This window comes from Archocentrus centrarchus, chromosome 5, assembly GCF_007364275.1.
Source record: "Archocentrus centrarchus isolate MPI-CPG fArcCen1 chromosome 5, fArcCen1, whole genome shotgun sequence".
NCBI classification, from domain to species: Eukaryota; Metazoa; Chordata; class Actinopteri; order Cichliformes; family Cichlidae; genus Archocentrus; species Archocentrus centrarchus.
In genome coordinates this window covers 8,623,302-8,632,143 of record NC_044350.1, presented here as the reverse complement: position 1 = coordinate 8,632,143, position 8,842 = coordinate 8,623,302, and positions in this window count along the sequence as shown.

Below are 8,842 nucleotides of genomic sequence, written 5' to 3'. Positions count from 1 at the left end.
GTACAATTATGCACTGTAACATAGTACAGTTTATTTTCTAAATGTTTGTATGCACATTAGGCTTGAAAGTAATGAAAATCATTTGTTTTATTAGACCACCGAGAAATTTTTGATTATTGATTTTTGTTTGTTTGTGTTGTTTTCTGCAGAATTAGTTTGAACTCCAAACTGTGTAACCTACTGAGTTGCCTTCCTAACAATGTATAAGCCATATAACCATCCCTTAGCAATCAGCCCCCGATATTTCTAATGAAGCCGTAGCTCACTCTGTATCTGTCATCTTTATTTTTTTTTTCCTCCACTGTATTTATTTACTAAATTCAAGGTTAAATTAATGTCTAGTTATTTATTTAATTTCACGTGACACCTCAGTTGCTTCATGTAGCTTAAATTCCAAACACAATGTGCATTTAGGACATTAAAAATTAGTGTATAACTTTCAGTGTGTGAGAAGGCAGGGGTGTGATTTGTTTTGTTTTTCTTTTTTAAAATCTGCAAAATGGTTACTTTTTAAAAAAATAGTTTAATGTCTATTGATTTATAAAACTTAGCTTTCTGAAGGCTTTTTAACCTGTATTGCTATACCAAACATACATCTACCTGAAACTCTATTTTTGTAGCTGCCCATCAACACATTTTTACTCTTCTAATGGTGACTGACAGTGTCCTCCAATCATTCTTTACCTGCTTTTATTTTGGTGTGCTACTGGACAGCCCCTTAGGTTTTTTAGTGTCTATGACTTCAAAACTGGAGTTTTCTTCCTGTATATTTGTAAATGGTACACCTAGTTTTACACATGGTTTTTGTATAGAATTGAGAATTTATGCATACAGCAGTAAGAAAATCACGTTTTCTCTATTGAAAAGTTTGAATAAATAATGATTTTACAGTACCTGATGTGATTACGTCTTTAAACAGATTTGAGTCATAAATGTTTTTCTGTACTTTTTTTGTTGGTCACTAGGGGGCAGCATTGCTTTATTAGAACAACTATATATGCGCAGGGTCTGGGACTGAAGATTCTGAGTGTATGTGAATGAGCTCAATGCCTTTAATTCCTTCTTACTCTACCTGTTCACGGATAATTCTACTTAATCCTCTAACATCTGTAAACCCACATGTACTACACTCTGCGTGTCCCCACGGGGGCTACACAGCCATCTATTGAGCAAAACTCCCATGAGCAAAACACTCGGCTCTTAACCCAAGAATGAAATCATGTACACAGTCTGCTACCAGACTGTCCGCTTCTTTGCGGGGCTGTTTTGTTCGAGTTCGTCTCCATTATCAGCCCACACAGTGCACTGGCAACAGCTGCCACATCAGCTGCTCCATTCACTATAAACCATAGGCTGGAAATAATTAGGCCATTCTGCCGCTGTGACAGTAGCCTGATGTTACATTGATTAGGAGCAGCTTTCGTATCTGCGCAGACCAAACAGGAACAATAATGTTTGGACCCATCAGTGGTTATGAACCATAGTTTCTTTTTCCTTTTTTTTTTTTTTTTATTTATTTATTTTTAATAATGACAGTTAACCTGGAAGCCACTAGGTGGCAATAGCTCATTTCCTCTCATTACCTTCTGGGTTCTTCATACTTAAAATCTCAGTTACATTTGGGTGAGATTAGAGTTCATATGTTCATATGTTTTAATCGGCAGTGCTGACCACCAGGTCAGTCTGTCGCTCACTTGCATTTTGCATAACATTTGGCATAGAGAGGAAAAGCAATCTGTTATTAATAATATAAAAGCATGGTCCTGCTGTGAGAAAGCACAACCACGGGGGGGTGGGGGGGGGGAGAGTAGCCGGCTTTCAGTCTTGAGTACAGAACCAGTGTGGCGTGACAGTCCCCTCTGTCTGGTGGTGGTGGTGATTCAGGTAAGGCCTTGCCCCTTGTGCCTCAGCCCAATCCAATATTTTTCCTTGTAATCCTCCTTCCACTCCTCAACACCGCTGCTCTTTCAGAGTTAAGTCCACATAAGCTCCCACTTGAGTGCCAGAGGCAGAGCAACAACAGTGATGGTGCGGTTGCCTAGCGACGTCTCAGTCACTGCACCTGAGGGTGTTGGGTAAACACCCTGAGCCTGCCTGAGGGAAGAGGAGAGAAGTGACATCACTGTTTCCCTCTATGACATTTATTAAAGGGGGCTGTTATTAATTTCTTACACTGACTGTTGTCATTTCTCCTTTCACCCCAGGGTGAGATAATATAATAAATCTAAAACAAGTTGTTTTTGTGTGTGTGTGTGTGTGTGTGTGTGTGTGTGTGTGTGTGTGTGTGTGTGTGTGTGTGTGTGTGTGTTTGTGTGTGTGCATGCTTGTGAATGCCTGACTGTTGTGTAGCTGTGGGTGATTTTGTCAGATTCTGAGATGGGAGTTGACTGATCTCATAGTGCCTCTCAGCAGGGTGCTCTTCTTGCACTTTCATGATAAGCCTCCTGTCTAAAAAGTCTCTGCTTGTTTACGCTTATAGAAGGGCTCAGTTTTAATGATGGTTAGAGGCTGATGAAAGGTCCCCTAGCCCCCATTACTTACAAGAATTGGAAGCCTATGAATTTTTTTTATTAAGGTAAGACCCCTATAGCTATATGAATAAGAGGGATGTGAAATTTCCAACTTTGACATTACTTTGCAGCCAAATGAATTCAAAATTCCATTCATAATCTGACTGCATTCACGCTGTGAGACAAATGCAATAGTAAAAGTCAGTTAATCAATTTTATCCTTTTCAACGCCTCCTTGCATAATGTTGATTAAGCTTTGAGCTTATGAATAAAACTCCCTCCCAGGAGGGACATAAAAATGTGATTTGAATGAACTGATGTGGCACAGTGTGATTCAGTCGCCGCACTTTATCATCCATTAGGATGCACAAACCCACTAGGCCATAACTACTTTTATTCTTAAATGAAAGAGAATGATTTTTGCCCTCCCCTGAGGAAAGAAACTTTCAAATATGACATGCAGCAACAGTTCATTGGTTTACATTTCCGCACATCACCAGCTCATGTGTGTTTGTGCCCTTGGCCCATCTAAGTTAATGCTGATTTTAAGACTCTTTTGTTATGGGGTCATCCGGGGCAGTCTGCTTTGGCCTGGAGATACTATAATAAGGTCAGTGTTTGTGACCGCTGCTGAAATGAGTTTGTAAGCGAAGCTGAACCTATGAGGGATTGACACAGGGGTTAGTAGCCTGTTGGCCTCTTTAATGGAGCTGAATCAGGCCAGGCAGCAGGCAGTGTCAGCCCACAGGGGAAAAAGCCTCTCTAGTTACGAAGTCATCTCTAATTTGAAGAGGGACAGTCATCAAAGGGTGTACATACGTTGGTGGCTTGCATCTAAACGTGCGCTTATATGCCTTACAAGACTGTTTACAGGACACACACAATGTACAGCAATACACCACCAATACAAAAACTCAGCACTAATGTCTCAAGGACCATCTCAAACAGTCCAAGATATTGAGCCTCCAAACTCCCCTGATGCCTCTCTGATGGAGCTCCTGCCAGATAGGTGGGAACAAGCCCGAACCCTGGAGGCCCCTCCCAGGAACACTAGGACCCGAGAGACTTGTGGCCAACCCCACCCTACCAGTGCCACCACCAACCCAAGGAGACTTTCAGAGACTGCATTACACAAACTGCACAAGGGGGTACCTACTGTGCACATGGTCAGGTGGGCAGTTAATAGGTGAAGAAGCTTACTGTAATTCTGGAGTAGCCTATTTTACAGTTAATAGAGTTAATGACCGTTAATATATCTTTGTAGCGTGCATCATTATGTTTGCAGGTAGTGGTTGACCAGTAGGATATCTTGCAAAGCAAACGTTGGCAAACAGAGTCTAGACTGGCAGATTTGTTGAGTAAATACTAAACGCTATCTAGCATGGCAACATACCAACAATAGCAATGCTGCAGTGCTGATGGTTTGCAGGCATATCCATCATCTTTACTGCCTTACAACCACTCAGTGTGTTTGCTGCTGACATCTGCTAATTTGTGCTAAATACAAAGTAATATGAGGCTGATGTGACTATTATCAGATTGGCTGGTTTTTGGCCAGTTTGTCCATTAATATCTTAATGGCAAGCTGCTCGAAATTATGAATAATAAAATTTTTGTTGAAATATTAACGTCTAAATCAAAGTAATGATGGGAACCAGTGGACCAATCAGCATTAATAGGAGGCTCTGCAAAATTATAAATCAAAAATGAACTAATAAAATATATATAAATGACCACGAGTCACCTTTAGGCAAAAATATTCACCTTTAAGCCCTGTTTAAGATTCATTTAAACATTTATGAATTAATGAATTGTATATAAAAAGGTTTGCTCATCAGCCAGGCATCACCATGTACAAAATGATGCTCTTTACATGGTGTAAGGAGTCTATACATGAAACCTATTGTGGAAGTAAGATATCATTATTGCATCTACAAGACTAATTCTGTTACACATGTATTGTGATCAATTATTTATTTACACTAATGACGGTGCTATGCATTCATTATTCATGATAAGTGCTGGCGTTCCTCAAGTGATGCTGACAGAGGAAAATGGAAGGGCAGATGGGAATGGAAGTTTGATTGTACCCCGAAGGACACCAGAGACTGACTTGGCTGCAAAGGAATCATCTCCTACCATTTAGAGATGTAGCCAGAGCCCTGGGGAAGGCACTTAACCTGTGGCTGAGGTGAAGAATTACATCCAGTTGATTGGAACAGCTGCTCAGCTTGAGGATGCAGCTTGGATTTCCCGCTGCACTCTAGCATGTAACCACAAAGAGAAGTTGGCCTCTACGGAGCTGCTAAGCATCAGCAGCAAGACTAGTTCCGTGTATATCTGTTGGCCACATGCAACACAAACAGGACCCCATGATGCATCGATCAAGAGTGTATATCATACTGTAAGTGTTTTTGATTAGGAGCGTATTCGTGCAATGGTTTAAACTTTTATGATGATGGAGACAACGCTTTTAATTTTACATTTAAGACTCAAGATGACCCTCAGCTACGAATCCAGCTCCAAACACATTGGATTTTCTAAATGCAATTGAGTGCTAAGCTATCTTTCACACCTTCCACCAAACTCCATCTATTTAGTTGTAATACAGGCTTTCTCTTAAATAATTTAAGGCTCAAGCCCGAGCCAAGTTAACTTTGCAAGTCCCTTCAGAGCCAGAGAAGTCATTCATCAGTTGTTTTGTTTTTCCTGCTGACTAGGCTCGCACTCACTGTGACAAGTAAGCAGAGCTTCAAGTGTAAATATTTAAGCACATCCAAGAATCTTACTGCAGTACGAGTGTGTTGCTGCAAAGTTTATTTAAGGACCCCAAGTGCAAATCTTATACTTATTCTTGTCCTCGCTGCACTGGAATGAGCTGAGCCACTTTGTAGCTGTGAGGTCATTTTATTAAGAGCCCAGCAGGACCAGCAGTCTGCAACCGTTACTGGTTCTGTGATACAAGAATGGCGTATTAGCACTTTACGCCTGCGGTGGAGAAACTGTTCACACAGTTTACTTACTTAATTAATTTGCGCTATTTTAACCTAAAGTCCTTCAATGAAAATATACCTGAATTAAAAGCAAAAGTGCTCAATGCAGAATAAAGTACCCTGTGACTGTTTTATTATTAAATTATTACTCATGCATTAATGTAAAAGATTGTTGCTGGTTGAGGATGAACTCATTTGGAACTATTTGATAGCCAAGTGCAACTTATGAATAGTTTCATAGTGGATTAATATGTTGAACATTTTCTCCCTTAAATGATTGTTAAGCTTGAAAAAAAAATAAAAATAATAATAATAATACAAATCTGAAATTCATGAGTCATAAGTGCTCTCAACACTTAAAATAACTGCCAATTCACTGTCAGTTAACTAATTAAATAATTACTGTTTCAGCTGGTCTTGAATAAACTGTTGGGAAGTTTAATTTACAACCAAACATCATATTTATAAGTCCTGTCACCGGCTGTTCAGTCGCTCGTTAACTCAAATCAGCCAATCACGTGGCAGCAGCTCAGTGCATTTAGGCATGTAGACAGTCAAGGCAACCTGCTGAACGTCAGAATGAGCATCAGAATGTGGAAGAAAGGTGGTTTAAGTGACTTTGAATGTGGCACGGCAGTTGGTGCCAGACGGGCTGGTCTGAGTATTTCAGAAACTGCTGATCTGCTGGGATTTTCCCACACAGCCATCTCCAGGGTTTAGAGAGGATGGTCTGAAAAAGAGAAAATATCCAGTGAACAGCAGGTCTCGGGGTGAAAATGCCTTGTTGATGCCAGACTGCATCGAGCTGACAGGAAGGCGACAGTAACTCAAACAACCACTCATTACAACGAAAGTATGCAGAAGAGCATCTCTGAACGCACAAGACGTTGAAACTTGAAGCAGATGGCTTCCGCAGAAAACGAGCACACCGGGTGCCACTGCTGTCAGTTACGAACAGGAAACTGAGGCTAGATTTGGACAACAAGAAAATGGGTAAAAAAAATGCCTGATTAGATCAGTCTCAATTTCTGCTGCAACATTCAGATGGTAGGGTCAGAAATCAGTGTAAACAACATGAACACATGGATCCATCCAGCTTTCTATCAGCTGTTCAAGCTGCTGGTGGTGTAATGGTGCGGGGGATATTTTCTTGGCACACTTTGGGCCCCTTAGTACCAGCTGAGCATCATTTAAACACCACAGCCTACCTGAGTATTGTTGCTGACCATGTCCATCCCTTTATGACCACAGTGTACCCATCTGCAGGAACTGTGTGATGCTGTCATGTCAATCTGGACCAAAATCTCTGAGGAATTTTTCCAGCACCTTGTTGTGCCATTAAGAATTAAGACAATTTTGAAGGCAAAAGGGGTCAAACGCAGTATTAGCAAGGTGTAACTAAAGTGAGGTGACCAGTGTGTGCAAAAATGACAATTTGTAAAGTGCCTAGAAATGAATATACCTCCCTCTCAGATATAGCAAGAGCTCTGAGGATGATTATTTTTTATAGTACTTGCCATAACGAGTGGTACATCTACAAATTTTGACCTACTATGGAACTACATGAAAATGATCACCAGTTTGATTACAGTTCATTCTTCTCGGTACAGGAATTTCCACCAAAAGGAGTTAAAGTGCTTTTAATATTTATCAAGATATTTCAGTCAAAACCAAAGCAGTCAGCCTCATGGTGAACACCAAAGTAAGCAGGAGTCATCTCTTAAGAACCATAAATTTCTGCACAGGGCCCTGTGGTGACTCACAGCCACACTTGTATAAAACATAGTCTTTATTTATCAGTAGTACTTTTCATATTTAGAAAAGCTGAAGTGCCTGCTGTGAAGTTTATTGCACCACCGTCTTCCAAATTAGCATTTATGAGTTTTGATTCATAACAATACACCCTCTTAGTTCATTCTATTTAAATAGCCCATGGTTAAGATATAAAAAGCTAATAAGTAACTAATAACCAGTTGTTTTCTATGAAGCACAGTACGCCTCTGAAATGCAGGCTTATAAAGGGAGTTATTGCTCAGTTACTCTCTCTATTTTACCACTAATACATAAAAACATTTTCTTTTATTGATGAGACGCTGAGAAAGACTGTTTTCAAAGGCTGTTTCAAAGTGAATGGATGGAGTTTCCAGCCTGATTGATGAGGGAACCGTGTCTTGGTAATTGTACCGCGTCTACACTGGATCAGTCATCCATATCATACATGACTGGTTGTAGGTATTTTCTCCCCCACTTAAGCAGAAACATCAAATTTATTCTGCTGCTTTGATCTCATTTTAGACCGAGTCCTGAAATAGCAGCAGGCTCAGAGTGGTGTCAGCAGAAGCAGAGCCGACAGAGCCTGCCCGTCCAGGGTGGTACTTCTGCTGAATAACAACATCAACACTTAACTGTGAACAGTTGATCATGCAGCCGGCAACAGAACCAACATCCGGTCATGTTTTCAAGATTGGACTGTTCTCAGCATCTGCCCAAGAGACTCACTAGCTGCATGGAGAGGAAATGAAAAGAGCCAGGCTTGGACATGTTTGAAGAAGAGAACTTTATTTACAACACACAAGGCACTGGCTGCAAGCCAGCAGCAAAGCTCTCAGTCTATATATGCCATTTATCAAGGGGGAAAACACGAGTTTGCTTTCTTCTTTCACTCTGCATTTCTGCTACAAGCAAACCTACTGAACTTCAGCTAAGCCCGTCAAAGATCTCTCCCCCTGAAGTTAATCGTCTTATCTGCCGACTGGCTATGACCAACAGGACTGTTTAGCCATTTGATTATCATTTCAGGGCAGTAAAGCCCACTGTTGATGGCTCTCTTATGCACACAGGTCCACAATCCTGCTGGGCTCATGGAGGATTTCATTATTGTACTACAGAAAAAGGTTAACTTAGTTTTATGTTCTCATTACTGGGATACTCGGGGAATCAAAACACCTCTCATTAACTCATTCAGTGTGTTCCATCAGCCCTGCTTGCCTCTGCCTGTCTTCTTCACCTCTTCATTGCCCAGTCCTCTAATTTCTGGCCGCAGCGGGCCATTAAGCATCACTCTTTTTAACACCATCGTATTTAATCTTTTTTCCTTCCTTTTCTCTTAATGTTACGCATTGTTCCTGCTTGAATCTCACTTCCTGTGCTGACCTTCTCCTCCATCCTGCTAATCACCTCTGAACGTGGCCTACCTGCATCTCACCACCACCTCATTTCTCACTCTCTCTTTCTGCTCGACTCTCTGGGTTCTCTCTGGGTGTCTCATTAAAGGCGCTCTATCTAATGAGATTACGCCGTGGGGATTAATGGTGTGGCTAATTGATAGACACACAGCCA